Here is a 16,164-nt window from a genome sequence, read left to right as displayed (position 1 = left end):
ATTGCGTTTTTGCAGGTTTTCCCATGTAAGATTCCTATTATAAAAGACCAACCAAGCAAAAATGATAATCTTGGTGGGGCATCCCGATTTCCACAATGTGGGAGGGAAAACTTCACCATGGATCTCGATCTCAGTACATAGGAGCTGCAAATACACATGTTTTACCTTCACGTTCGTGGAACCATCCATACCTCCCCAAATGAGCAGGTCTTTATCCGCCGATCGGAAAATCCCATGGCCATTTAATGAGGATAAAACAAAATCCCACTGCACCTTCAAGTCTCCACAGAGTTGCAATTCTTCCGCGGATTTCCAAATGGGAATGGCTCCTTCCCATTGCCGGATGACGCTGGCCCAAAAGAAATAGCCTCTGTTATGGAGCGCTCTCAACAAACGAGGGGAGACTTGAATTTTCCCCGCTCCTCCCGCAAACACATCCCTTCCTATCAAGATCTGAGAGCCCGTCTGAAATTTCCAGATGATGTTCTGTCTAAAATAAGGTTCCAGCTTCTTGAACCCTCTCCAGATAGCCGATCCGGTTGGGGATCCAATATGATTCTTCCTAATCCAAAAAGTCATGTCCTTGCTATGCATATATTTTGCGCGAATTGCCAGGCTCCATAATGAGTTGCCCATGACAGCCTTCCACATCGATTTGCATAAAAGAGCTTTCCTGAATTGAGCCAATTCTAAGATGCCCCATCCTCCCAGATTTTTAGGCCGTGTTATTGCGGAAAGTTTGGTTAAATGAAATTTGTTATGGTCTTTGTCACATCCCCAGATGAAATTTGCAATCATCCTGTTCAAATTTTTGATAGTAGCAGTTGGAATGAAGAATAAGTGCGCCCAATAAACTATCGTTTGAACAAGAACAACCTGTGTCAGGGTCATCCTACCACCTTTTGATAAGCACAAATTTTCCCAAGCTGCGATCTTCTTGTAAAATCTATCAGTAATCCAAGACCAATCCGCCACCCTGTAACCTGACGTTTTCAGTTTAAAACCCAAGTACTTAAGCCCATTCCGAAGTGGAATGGCTTGTATGTTAAAGAGCTGAGAAAGAAAACTGATCAGATCCCCTCTTGTATCTTCGACATAGAAGGAAGACTTCCCTTCATTAATAATCATGCCTGTTGCACTTTGAAATCTTCGCAATATATCATGAAGACAAATCCATGTTGACCTGCTTAACATTGCAGTTAAGAGAATATCGTCTACAAAAAAACTGTGAGATGAGTATATACCTCTGCAAATAGGAATTGGACGACATGTATTTTGTTGGGTCGCCCTCTTGATATGGAGGCTGAGAGAGTCCATCACTAATATGAATAAGAGTGGGGACAAGGAGCATCCTTGCCTGAGCCCCCTGACAGCTTTAAAATAAGGAGAGGGTATTCCATTGATTAGTACAACATAATTGACCTCCTCCACACACACCATTATCCATCTTGCTCACCTGTGATTAAGACCAATCCTGGCAAGAAGACATCGCAAGAATCCCCAATCCACGCTGTCATATGCGTTTTTTAAATCTATCTTCAGCACTGCAACCTCCAATTTCCTTGTATGAATAGAGTGAAGAGACTCCTATGTGATGGCCACCGCGTTCATAATATTTCCGTTTTTGAGGAAGCCATGCTGCTCCGGGGTTAAATGCATAGATAACACACTTCTTATGCAGATAACAATGATTTTGGAGATGGTCTTATATAAAACATTGCATAATGAAATTGGTCAGTAATCTAAGAATGATGTAGATAGAGGCCTTTTTGGACTCAGAACTATGTATGTGGAGGTAAAGCGGTGATTTATGTAGCTCTTTAACCTTGATTCCTCAACCAAGTGCAGATTGTCATCCTTGAACAGTTCAAAAAAATGGATAAAGAATTCAATGGACCAGCCGTCCGGTCCCGGACATTTATCCTTTTGGAAAGATTTCATCGTGGCCAAGATTTCATCTTCAGTGACTTCTGAGAATAGCGTAGCATTTTGGTTTTCATCAAACATAGTGGGGTATAGATCAATGCCCTATAGGATCTCTTCAATGCCACTTCCGATCTCTCTGCTATATATGCCTTTTGGAAATACTTAACAGCTTCCTGAGTTATATCTTCTTGAGTATAAACTGATTTACCAGCGTCATTCTTTATTTCCCACATCATATTAGCTTGCCTTCTTCTATTCGCATATCTGTGAAAATACTTTGTATTTTTGTCACCTTCTTTGAGCCATATAGCACGGCTCTTGAGACGCCAAGTGGATTTCTCCTTAGTTAGTATCTTCTGCTTCTTTTTCCCAAGTTCCCATATTCGTTTCCGGATGTTTGAAGATATGGAGTTACTTTTAAAATGAGTGGATAAGCTTTGCAATTCTTTATCAATGTCTTTCAGCTCCTTCCTATTCGATTCTGCTTTGTCACGCTGCCATTTTTTAACTTTGCTGCGGAGAAGCACCATACGCTTAATAAAGTCCAGGGACTGATGTTGAGGCGAACCAGTGTGATGCTTCCACGACTCCTTAATAAGCTGATTGAAATGTTCATCCAAGAGCCATGTACGGTTGAATTTAAATGGATAGCCAAATCTGCATCCGATATCCTTCCATTGAATATATATTGGCCGGTGATTAGATATGTGCTCAGGGATGCGGACCAAATCTTTCTATCAGCGTCCTGTGAATGATATATCTATCCAGTGTTTTAGCTAAAAATGAGACACCTGACCGCCCATTATCCCATGAAGGTCCCCTGCAGACAGACTGGATATCTATAAAATTGTTTTGGATTATTGCATTTCGAATCATGCGGCTGATCGGATCTATTTTCCTGCCGTTGCCCCAGATTTCGTTAGTACACAAAGTGCAGTTAAAATCACCTCCTATCAATAAGGAGTTGATCTCCATGAATTCAGATGAAAGAAACTTTTCCCAAAAAGGAAAACGGTGTCTATATGGGGCGTATATATTTAAAATATGCAACGGTTTATGACAATCTCGGAAATATGCTAAAATTAGAATGCCAGCAAAACAATTAAATGCAATAGCTTTGATCCATTTAGGGTCCCAAATAACCGCCAAGCCTCCAGACAAACCTACAGCGTCGGTGGCCACCATGTGCCAAGAAGGTAACATCCTTCTAAAATAAGTGATAGTTTGTGCTCGATCATGCATCGTTTCTTGGATTAGAAGCATTCTGGATTTAGTAGAGCAAAAAAGTTCCTTCAAGGCCAAGAATTTCGGGCTGGCCCCTAGGCCCCGAATGTTCATGGATAAGATGTTATACATTACAGTCATCAACAGGCCGGCATGCTCTAAGAGGCCCTCTTGTGGATAATTCTTCCTCGACAATTTCAGATATAGGAATGTCAATCAGATTAAGTTCTTTTGGAGACATTGCCTTTCTACCTTTCCTCCAGTGAAAATGCCTACTGCCCCTCTTTTCTTTTCGCCTGACCGTAATAAATCCTGCCGATCTAGGGCTGATAACTAGGATGGGGATTGATCCGGTTTGTGAATAGTGAGGGGTTCCAGATTTAAAGAAGCCCTTTGTAACAACATATCTAAATCACATTCAAAGGAATTGATCTCAGAAGAACGCGAAGAGTTACATGGAGTGAAAGATGCACATATAGCCTTTCCTTTTGGATCAGTTCTACGCGTCCTAGATGGAGAAGGGACCTCAGGGGGAGGGTGGGGAAAGTTGGCAGGAGACTGAGGGAAGAAGAAATATAATGGATGGATTTTGACGTCCCGGCCATCGGCGGATTCTCCATCTGCGGGGGAAGTGGAATGGTTACGTCCAGGGAGGATATGGGTGCAAGGGGAGGCCCAGCGGCGAAGACAGCAAGTCATTAGATGTCTGGTGAGTGAGCTCAGGTGATTGGATAGATCGGGGGCGGCTTGTTACATGTGCATCAACCCTCCCATGTGGACCAACAGAAAGCGACCTAGAGCACTGGAAACCAGAAGATCGGTCGGAGGATTTGAGATTATCAATAGAGCGATAAGATTTAGGATTCAATCCCTGGAAAGGATTTGAAATGAGATTCTATTCCAAATGTTCTTTAACAGATGAGACACCAGCATGTTTCTCCGATGAAACCTTGCTTCTATATTGAACAGAATGTCTGCGAGGGCATTGAGGAAGAAGGTGGCCGGTCCTATGACACGCCGAGCACCGAAAAGGTACTCCCCAATAGTCTAAACGCTGGTGAACATTAGACATATTCCAATACAAATCAATCGATTCAGGAAACCCTCCCCCATATCCCTTCTCAATAAGGACCCACGCGACCCGCTTATCCTTTGCACCAATACAGCAGGGGTTGACGTAGATGAACTTCCCAACAACATTACCAATTTTCTCCATAGATTCCTTATTCCATAGTTCGACAGGCAATCTGGGCAACTTAAGCCAAATGTCGTTGTTCTAAGGAGTTGATCTTAAAGGGTTGAAACCAATGTACCATCTGTGCAGAGCCAAATAGCTTTTGTCCCCGACCCAGGGCCTGGAGAAGATAAATTCTAGATCACGATTTCGAAGGAAGTGAAAACTAAACCAATTGTTCATAAGTTTGACAACGATGGGGGAATATCCAAGAAGAGAAGACCATTTGGCTGCAATCCAGCTCCGAAACTGAGACTCCTCCATTGACGGAAATGCCATCGTCCCACAAGGGCCCGCTTTTGCAAACTCGAAACCCTGTCCAATAATTGAGGGCTGTCCAAGTTGATGGCTTCAAGCGGCGGAGATGTTTTAACCGGTTTGAATTATTTACGATTTGGGGGGTGACGTGGCTCATCACCAATGGATCACTGTTCCTTCTGGGAGGCCGGAATAATATCCTCGTGCAACGTCGCAGCCCAATCAGCGTTTACAGACTGTTTGACATGAACCATTTCAGCTTCCTCAGCGGCCCTCACTAAAGCCGAGGCGATAGAGTTGTCAGAGGGGAAATCCATTACAAGGACAAGAAAAGGATTACAAGGACCCAAACCAAGATCTACAGAGATTTGCCACCCAAGAAAGTACCTCAAGGCTTATTTTAAAAAAGGATAAAATCCCAGAATAGTCAAAGAAAGAGGTACATTCACGTCCAGATATGGAAGGGATCACATGAAAGGTGTAAGGAGAGAAAAGCCATCGACAGGACATACAAGGCACTAGAAACTTCCCTCTATACGAATTTGAAAGAGGCTAGCCCTCGTAACTGGAGAAAACAAGAGGAATGGATGCGTTCATTAATAAGGAAAGAAGTATAGCAATGAATGCCACCTAATCAAACACCATCCGATCCCTGTCGACGGAAAATTCAAATTCCCCGACGCCAGAAAAAATGCAGAAGCGCCAGCTCGAAACAAGTCTCAGGAGGACGAATGCGGACAAACTATGCAACAGCGGTAAATCTCATAGACACACCACCATTGACCTATCCTGAGACGAAGGTCTGAACATGGTTTGGATATGATGAAGAATTTCTAAAGAAAATTGATAATCGTCCCCCACCAGTCTAAGAAAGAAGACCTCGGCATATATAAAAAAACCGTGAAAACCATATTATGCATATATGCTTCTATTGAAACACCTGGGAAAGCTCATGATACCACTTAAAGAAACGAGCTGTAATGCAGAAACTACAAAATATTGAACAATATAGAACTATCCTGAACCTCGAGCGTACCGAGTGGAGAGCACCGCGTCGATGAAAGACCTTCGATAATCATAACCAAAATACCCAGTGGAAAGTGTTGACAAACGAAAAGAGAAGGGAGGTTGCCTTTTGCTTCCATGTGCTCCATGCTCCATGCTCCATAGCCCGTGTTCTCCCGTGCTAGGAGGAGTTATGATCGCAATAGGGCTATACGCGGTTCTGTGGAGAAAATTGAGGGACAGTAAGGCCTCGACAAATGAAAATCATTCGGAAGCGCTTCCTAGTTATGTCATCCCTCTACTGTCCCTCATCACACCAATTTCTTATGCAACTCATATATATTTTGTGTATATATGAATATGTTGGGTACTTTGTGTATATATGTATTTGTTGGGTCCTTTGGTTGATTTCACCTTGGTGTTTCCTTGATCACTCTCTCCTCTAACAACAAGGCCCATGGATCAGACATTGTATAATAACCTGCCACTGAATATACTGGTAGAACAACAAAGAAATAAAGAGAATGATGGGGACCATCAACACCCACCTACACTGCTTAGTAAATTCTACATCTGACTACCATTTTAGGTTGACCCATTTGTCCAAACCCAAAGCAAAGACTAAGTTTCTCCTCTTGCTTAAATTGAAGTGAATGAAGGGAACAACATATCTCTCTTCCTGCATTCCAAAGGGAGTCCCTCTCTTCCTACATTCCAAAGGGAGTGCCAGTGCTAGTAGTCCACGTGTCTTTCAATCCTTATCACAACGAAAATGGCTTCCCCAATACATTTCATTTGCTCCCGTGTATCAAGTGTCATATAGGCGCTCACCATTGACTATACTGGTACAACAAGGAGGATAAAGGCAAAACGATGGGAACTATCAACATCCACCTAAAGCACCAGAAAATCTACAAATGAATTCGGTCGCTCTGCCCGACGATGATCATTGTCGGATGACGCACTTTAACGAATGAATTCGGTCGCTTTTCCCTATGACGATCATTGTTGGATGACCCACTTTTGTCCGAAGCGAGAGCAAATGGTTTTCCGCTCTTGCTCAAATTGAAAGCATGTGTCTTTCATTTATTTTCACGTAAAATACAAGTGGTTTCATTTATTTTCACGTAAGATACAAAAATCCACGCGCCAGGAACATGGATGACTCCAACCCAACATTTTTCTCAGACATAAGCATTCATTTGGATGAAAAGGGTTTTATTTTGCCAAAACCAACCAGAATCTCAGACTCCAGGTGCTTCGTAAGAATTCAGTTTTGATGATTATTATATATATTGCCATCTTGATTAAGGGGTTATGTGGATAGGTCTAATTATTTTAGAAAAATGTTTTTAGAATATTATTTTAATAATCAATAATTATTATTATTATTTTTTTCTATATAATACTATTTCAGTACTCACGGGGATTTGAACCGGTCATCTATTATTAAGAGTGTCTTAACAGACTATCCATTCACCCTCAATCTAAAGCCCTATGGACAATCAATAATTATTATTAAGTGTATGGTGTAAATCTAATTTTGAAAAAACATTTTAGAATATTTTCAATAATAATTATAAATTAAAAATTTAAATTTAGATTTTTGCTTTTTAAATTAAATTGATTAATAAAAAATTGTCATATGACCAATAAAATAAAAGATGGAATTATGGTTTTTTGAATTGTAATAAATCATAAAATTTTAATTTTTTAAATGGTAACAAAGTTTGAATTACATAATTAAAAATATTACTGTATATAATTATATATATAATTGTAATTTAATTAATTTCTAAATTTTTTGACATTAAAATATATGATAAAAATAAAAATTTTGATTTTTATAAATCTTTATAATTATTTTTCACTTGATTTTTTTAACTTAATTATAATATATATTAAATGGTGAGAAAATAAATATTTACAATTACTCACACTTTTGACTTGGTAATATGTAGTTTTTAAATTAATTATAAAATAGGTTGAATAGGTTGTGTTTATATTTTTTTCTTTAAAATTCATAATAATTAATAAATATAATTATAAAATATTAATAATTAATAAATATAATTATAAAATATATAAATATGATGTTTATTCATAATATATAAAATTTTAATCGATTATAATATATGTTAGAATATAAATTGTTTGAAGTATTTAGGGCGGAAATAACTAATAACCATGAATTTCTATTAAAAAAATTGTATGTCATGGAAAATAACAAGTTATGATAATTATGTTTTGGGTGTGTTTGTATGTATATTCTGTTTTGATGATGTAAGTATACACTTACCAAATTTAATGTTATGACGAAAATATTGATTGAATTTGCCTACTATTATTTATTATATGGGGTTCCATGTGCACTCATTTATTACACAAATATTTATTATATGGGGTTCTATGTGCACTCATTTATTACACAAATATTTATTATATGGGGTTTTGTTATCCTCCACAATATCCCAACGCTGCGAAAGGAGACCGACAGAGGTAACCTCAAACCACTTAAAGTTCAACAACTACCTCGCTAAACCATAGAGGGATATCTCTATGAACTCACAACCAATGTTGAATGGAGTGGGAAAAGATGTTAGACTATAATGTTCAGCTCTAGGGTTTTAAAGATTTTTAGGGTTTTGCTAGATCAAGAGTCAAAATCAAGGAACTATACCAGGTCTCAAGGGTTCAGTTGCAAGAAATAAAGAGGAGCAAGGTAGGTATGTTTTTGTGATACTTGCAAGGATTTGCATTTATAGCTCTCTTCATACATGCAATGCATTTGGGATCAAACATTTTATAAAAGCCATTCATTGCAATGGAAAAATATGTTTGCATAACACCAAAGCAAACATTGATGATTTTATCTTTTTATTGTATAGTGTTATCCATTATTTTCACTTATTTGTGATCCCTTCCTTGCAGTGAAACAACTATCTTTAAATCAAAAGTTTTTCCATTCGTATAAGCATATATCTTGTCTATTTTCACAATTTTTTTGCCCGACAAAAATTACTCATAACAATAGCACAATTCAACTCTCATCTTTCTAGGGACTGCATGGATAATTTGTTTTGATGAAAAAAGAAGTCAGTCCCCTCATCTTTCCATTCTTGAAGATTATGAATAATATACCCATGAAATGGAACTGTATGTCAGTTAAATATGAGTTGAAAGTATTGATTCGTGATCATGCAAATTTAGCTTCTTCTTTTTTTTCCATATATTCAAAATAATTTCACAAACAATAAAAAATCATGTTAATCCCTATCAATATGTAATCACATTTCATCAATTGAGATTTTGTCTAACCCTCTAAGAGCATCTACTAAAGGGTGACTGAGCACAAGGACATTATATTCATTTGGTGTTTGCCATCAATTGAGATTTTGTCTAACCCTCTACGAGCATCTACTAAAGGGTGACTGAGCACAAGGACATTATATTCATTTGGTGTTTGCCATGAAACAAAGTTAGGTATGCTATAAAGCAGGGCATAACAAGTGGAGAAGAGGAAACAATTGATAGTAAAACAAAATGTCCCAGAGTAGACATGTAGATGGTACCAAATCTTCCAAAGCTTCCCATTGAATAGAATTTCACTAGTTTGAATGCTAAGAATAACTCATGCATTCGCAGATGGTTACATGCTTATAGTTATAACTTATAAGAAATGCAGAGTCTTGTAAATAGCAACGACCAAAGGAATAAATGAATCCAACTATTAAGCTGACATCCAAAATGTGTGACCTTACAACTTTCAGAGGGAGATCCTCTCCCCTCAGCAAGTCCATCAAAATTAAAACACAAATTCCTTACAGATTCTTGCTTTCCATTAACGTATGTATCAATATGTTCAAACAATAGTCATCGAACAAGAAAGCTCATTGAGTCAATTGCAGAAACTCATGCATAATCAGTGTTTTCTCAATTACTTCAATTTGAGCTGCAATTACTGTCGAACCAAAAATGTTGATTCAGTTTATAAATATAGAATTCCCGAGTTTGAAAAAGCTGTCGCATAAACCAGGCTTGTCTGAATGCACGTGAACATATGAAAAAAAAAAAACTCATGTGGTACAAAGGGTTTAAAAATACACTGAGAAACCCTCGGAAAGAACATTCATGAATTATGCTCCAATGACATACTTTCAATTTTTAAACGACCTAGAAAAAATATAGTGACCAGGACTGCACCTACATACTCATTTACATATGAATTACAGTTGCTTAACCTCCATCTACAATGCTGAACAATATTTGATGAAAATTACAATCTTGATAGAATGCCTCAAAAACTGGAACACGAGTGACGCATTTCACTAACAAGACAAGCTACCATTATTCATGGTATTCTTGTAAATAAATAGTCGGTAGACACAAAGTAGTACAGTGTACTTCAAATTGTTCTTATATTCCCATTGAACTACCTTGAGGGTGGTTTCGAACCTTGGTTATTTAATGTTGGATTTGATCCGACAGTTGCATTATCTGGGGGGAGGTCCAAAACACCATTTCCCTTCTGACTCTTAAGACTCAATAACATGAACTCCTCCATCTGTCATTCCAAGAGCAAATTGATTCGGTTCGGTTGGATTGATGCAACGACTAGAGGATAGCCGTTACTGCTGCATAAATAACAAAACAACAAACTAAATCATAGTATGCCTTGTCAAAAGCCAAATCTGAAAAATAGATGTATCAACCTTGATAGAACGAAAAATCCCATTTACTTGTTCATTCCCAATGGTAAATATGCACAAGGTGCAATGCGACAGTGAGGCCTCGAGCTTTTTGCATCAAACACTCCAACTGTGCCATCACAAAATCTCGCTTAAACTAGGACGCTTGTCACATGAGTATATGGCACTTGAAATAGGAGTAGATGGGGAATCATGAGGAGACCACTGCAATGCAACCATGTAACAAGGTCATCCAATCAGATGCAGAAGGTTAAGTGACATTATATAACTGTCTATGTTTGAATTCAAGACTGCTTACAAGTACTTACATTGCGCAAGCGCTCCAACTTGGAAACATCATATATAGCAAACTGGCTCTCAGCACAACTAACTCTTGTATCTCCTACTGGAGCCGATGATCTTCCTGGCTGTAGTGGTACAACTTTTGACTTTCGCTTGTCCGACCCATCTATGCCCCAGAGACATATCTACCAAAAGACATGGTTGTGAGTACAGGAACATTTCCACTTGGTAGATTTGTGTATACTTTAAAGTGAACATTACAGAGTCAAACTATATATAATAATAAAAGACACAATATACATGGGCACGGACAATATACAATATACTATATATAATAATAAAAGGCACAATATACAAGGGCATACACAATATACCTTCAAAACAAGTGAAAGAGCCAGGCCTGTGATTAACGAATGAATTCGGTCGCTTTTCCCTATGACGATCATTGTTGGATGACCCACTTTTTTCCGAAGCCAGAGCAAATGGTTTTCCACTCTTGCTCAAATTGAAAGCATCATGGGAAACAATAAACTCTCTTCCTACATTTCCGAGTAAGTGCCAATGGTAACAACCCACGTGTCTTTCAATGTTTATCACAACAGAAGTGGTTTCATTTATTTTCACGTAAAATACAAAAATCCACGCGCCAGGAACATGGATGACTCCAACCCAACATTTTTCTCAGACATAAGCATTCATTTGGATGAAAAGGGTTTTATTTTGCCAAAAGCAACCAAAATCTCAAAGACTCCAGGTGCTTCGTAAGAATTCAGTTTTGATGATTATTATATATATTGTCATCTTGATTAAGGGCTTATGTGGATAGGTCTAATTATTTTAGAAAAATGTTTTTAAAATATTATTTTAATAATCAATAATTATTACTATTATTAATTTTTATATAATACTATTTCAGCACTCACGAGGATTTGAACCGGTGACTTATCACAAAGAGTGCCTTAACAATGTATCCATTCACCGTCAATTCAAAGTCTCATGGGCAATCAATAATTATTATTAAGTGTATGGTGTAAATCTAATTTTGAAAGAACATTTTAGAATATTTTCAATAATAATTATGAATTAAAAATTTAGATTTATATTTTTGTTTTTTAAATTAAATTGGTTAATAAAAAATTGTCATATGACCAATAAAATAAAAGATAGAATTATGGTTTTTTGAATTGTAATAAATCATAAAATTATAATTTTTTAAATGGTAACAAAGTGTGAATCTACATAATTAAAAATATTATTGTATATAATTTTTTAATATATATATATATATATAAAATTGTAATTTAATTAATTTTTATTTTTTTGACATTAAAATATATGATAAAAATAAAAGTTTTGATCTTTATAAATCTTTATAATTATTTTTCACTCAATTTTTTAAATTAATTATAATATATATTAAATGGTGAGAAAATAAATATTTACAATTACTCACACTTTTGACTTGGTAATATGTAGGTTTTTTAATTAATTATAAATAAAATATGTTGAATATGTTTTGTTTATATATTTTTCTTTAAAATTCATCAATTATTAATAAATATAATTATAAAATATAAAAATATGATGTTTATTCATAATATATAAAATTTTAATCGATTATAATATATGTTAGAATATAAATTGTTTGAAGTATTTAGGACATTACCAAAGGAGGAAATAAGTGATAACCATGAATTTCCATTAAAAAATTGTATGCCATGGAAAATAACAAGTTATGATAATTATGTTTCGGGTGTGTTTGTATGTATATTCTTTTTTGATGATGTAAGTATACACTTACCAAATTTAATGTTATGCGAAAATATTGATTGAATTTGCCTACTATTATTTATTATATGGGGTTCCATGTGCACTCATTTATTACACAAATATTTATTATATGGGGTTTTGTTATCCTCCACAATATCCCAACGCTGCGAAAGGAGACCGACAAAGGTAACCTCAAACCACTTAAAGTTCAACAGCTACCTCGCTAAACCATAGAGGGATATCTCTATGAACTCACAACCAATGTTGAATGGAGTGGGAAAAGATGTTAGACTATAATGTTCAGCTCTAGGGTTTTAAAGATTTTTAGGGTTTTGCTAGATCAAGAGTCAAAATCAAGGAACTAGACCAGGTCTCAAGGGTTCAGTTGCAAGAAATAAAGAGGAGCAAGGTAGGTATGCTTTTGTGATACTTTAGGGCTTTGTCGATGTAGTGTAGGGTAGAAACACAAGGATTCAAAACGAGCATGAATTCATTTATCAGAAGATAGATAACACAAAGATGATGTTCCTATAAAAAAAAGCTTAAACCTTAAGAATTGTGTTCATCAAACTCATAGGAAAATCACTGAAAGCATAGATATGAAAAGAAGACACATTAAACATTCATAAACTGAATAACATAAGAAAAACACTACCAAAAACTCAAACCACAAGAATTCCAAAATAATAGCTGCAACTGTCCTTTGATTTCATGTGAAAGATATTGATTACAAGCTCCAAGCCTTTCAACACTCCAATGTCCAACTATTCACCTCCTCTAATACTTCGAAATCTGAAGTATTTATACAATTTTACAACAAAAATATCGTGAAACTAACTTCAAGATTTATTAGAAAATTCCTAAAATAGATCCAAACTGCTAAAATATTAGGTGGTTGATTTCTGGTGCTGTTCTGGGCGTTCTAGTGTAACTGAAGCCTCGAATAAGCATTATGTTAGACTTGTTATTTGATGAACTGCTTGTTGTTCTATTTTCCTGCAATCGATTATGAGAACTGTTGTAACAAATATCCCAGGTGGCTCCCTTCTACTATTGTTTTTTCTATTAAAATTAAGCCATGAGACTGATTCTTTCTCTGCTTGTTGACCTACATTGCAATCGCATTTGGATCAGGCCTCTGTCGTATCACAATCGTATTACAGACAAAGAGATTTTCCCACTGATTTTCTTGTTTTTAACCAAAGGACGAACCTGAAAACTTTTAAAACTGCGATATATGAAATATTGCATCCGTAGGCTTTATTGCAATCGGAGGTCGGATGGAGGATGTTACCTTGTTTCACAACGTTTCGCCGATGGACCGGACGCGATATGTTATTTAAAACCAATTTTATAGTTTATCGCATCCTTCCAGGGCTTATCGCAATCGCATTCGCATCGGGAAGGGGTATATGGGAGTGGGACTTGAGGGATTGTCGATTGTGATATCGCAATCGGGGGCCGGGAGGATATTGTAATCGAGACCGAGACAGATGCGATATTTGAGCGGGGAGTGATATTGGCGCGGGAGTTATATCGGTGCCGGGAGTGATATCAACGCGAGAGTGATATCACCGCTCAGACATATTATTGCGACACACGAGCTTTAAAGCTGCAGGATGAAAAGCATTTGGTGGATGCAGGAGTATCACTGCTGCGGGATTATAAAGCTAGAGGTGGGACTGCAATGCTGGATATCGCCGCGGGTTGAGTTATCACAATCGACAGAGGGGTGAGGAATGTTGTTATATGTTACCTGTAACATATGCCATTCGCCAATTGCGGGCTGCGGTAATACGTGGCTAGTGTTTGCCTCGGGGGTAGTGGGCTTTATATGTATTACATTGTAATAGAAAGGACTTAGCGGGTTGATTTAAATAAATAGGGTTAAGGCTAGAGTTGATGTCTTTTCAATGGAATGCGGCTAGAGTTTGGAATAACAAAGGGAAAATGGAAATAACACTAGAGTTTGTGATAAAGAAAGGAAATATGGATTTTATCTGCTTTGAAGTCCAAACTTAATTCTGGCATACCTTTCAATCCAGGAATCGGATTTGAGCACAGGACGTACTGTTGGAAAGTTGCTTCCAAGCACTTTCTGATGAAAACACCTGCATGCTGATCTGATCCAAACATGTTATGCAAAAATCTCCTCGAACATCACTTTCCCTAGTTACTACTCCCATGACGATTTACCACAAGTGACGCCATGACTCTTTTGATCATTTTGATGACTTGACCTCAATAATGACACCTAATAAAATATGAAACTAATTATTTGGACCTTGAAACATGACTGACCATGAGATGAGACTGAAACCAAGACATTTATTGATCACTGATCATAATGAGTATGACACAACCAAAATGACAATTTGACCATGAGACATATGGAGTAGTAACAGGCCTAGACAACCTAACCAGTGACCAATTTTTTTTTGAAGATCTACTGAAACATAAAAATTTGATGTAGGACCCTAACAAAAACTAGCAATTGGCAAGATTGACAGGCACTAACATTGGCTCCAACTAGGGATGGCAGCTCCTTAGGAGGTGTCAAGAACACCGTAGACCAAGTAGCTTGATCCATTGGGCATAGAGTCAAAAACAAAACAAAAAACAAACTCAAAACTCAAAACTGGCCAACAAACTGAACTAACTTGACACACTATAAAAAAAAACCGACTTAGCAACTTTTAAAAAGAAAACAACAACTAATCATTGCATCATTATGGCCCTCTCCTCGGACTTCAAACTTCTGATGATAATTTCCCACCTGCTGAAGATATATATATATATATATATATATATATATATATATATATATATATATATATATATATATATAGATATATATATATATATATATATCTTCAGCAAGTGGGAAATTATCATCAGAACTATATATATGTATATACAATCATGTGAAATGATCCCTCTAGTGTAACCAATCCAACAAATGGCTAATTACTTGAATCCTGCTCGTACTTTCCTTGAGCAGGAAGAAAAAACAAAAGATTGGCCACTCCAAGTGTCCACTGAATATGTGTACATGATCCATAAATACAATAAAACTCATCTCCTTTGATGACTGCAGTAAATTAGCAAAAGGATCTTCAAAAATCTGGAACATTACCATATCTTGAAAGTTATAAGAAATACAAGCACACTCTTCATTTTCTGAATCTGGAGGAAGATCATCATGTGCAAGAGGATCTAAAACAACCTGTTCTTTTTCATTGCTTTCTTGTAACTCATGATGGTAAATTTGAAATCTAAGATCCTCAAAATCTGAAGCTACATCTATGAATGTATCTTCATGTAAATTTGGATTGAAAGTTTCTAGAACAACAAATTCATCAATTATTTGGAGAAGATTACTTTGAAAATATCCTTCCACAACTGGCACAACAAGATGTAATTCTATATCACATACCCTTTTAATTCCATTGTCTTGAGTTGCATTCTCATGCTCTTGAGAATAAGATTGATTAAAACGATCTAAAATCTTCTCTTTATCCATTAGTTCATCAGAAGAAACATAAAGCATTTGACTATATATTTCTTCTTTTCCTTGCTGATTTAAAATCTGCTGAATAGTTCTAGTAAACAAACCCGCTGCTCATTAATTTTGAACTCAATAGATGAACGATGACTCTCATGAATCTTAATGCAAACCAACTCAGAATTAGAATCTTCATCAAGGAGTGGAGGGTAGCTGAAATGGCCATTCTCATATGTATCTTTTGCGCTAAA

At 36.6% G+C, this 16,164-nt stretch overlaps 1 long non-coding RNA gene across 1 annotated transcript; it reads right to left on the bottom strand.

Annotated features, from left to right (window-relative positions):
• Nucleotides 1-10,203: 10,203 nt before the first annotated feature.
• On the bottom strand, nucleotides 10,204-10,813 carry LOC149213512 (uncharacterized). Its single transcript, XR_016250342.1, has 3 exons — nucleotides 10,665-10,813; nucleotides 10,387-10,560; nucleotides 10,204-10,281 (listed from the first exon to the last, which is right to left on the bottom strand). It is a non-coding gene; the product is annotated as an uncharacterized LOC149213512 (long non-coding RNA).
• Between the last annotated feature and the right edge of the window lie 5,351 nt (nucleotides 10,814-16,164).

This window comes from Pinus tabuliformis, chromosome 1_1, assembly GCF_031772625.1.
Source record: "Pinus tabuliformis cultivar Carrire ecotype Pingquan chromosome 1_1, CPIR1, whole genome shotgun sequence".
In the NCBI taxonomy this organism is placed as follows: Eukaryota; Viridiplantae; Streptophyta; class Pinopsida; order Pinales; family Pinaceae; genus Pinus; species Pinus tabuliformis.
Note: the sequence above shows the minus strand (reverse complement) of the source record. Positions and strands in the feature narration are given on the sequence as shown.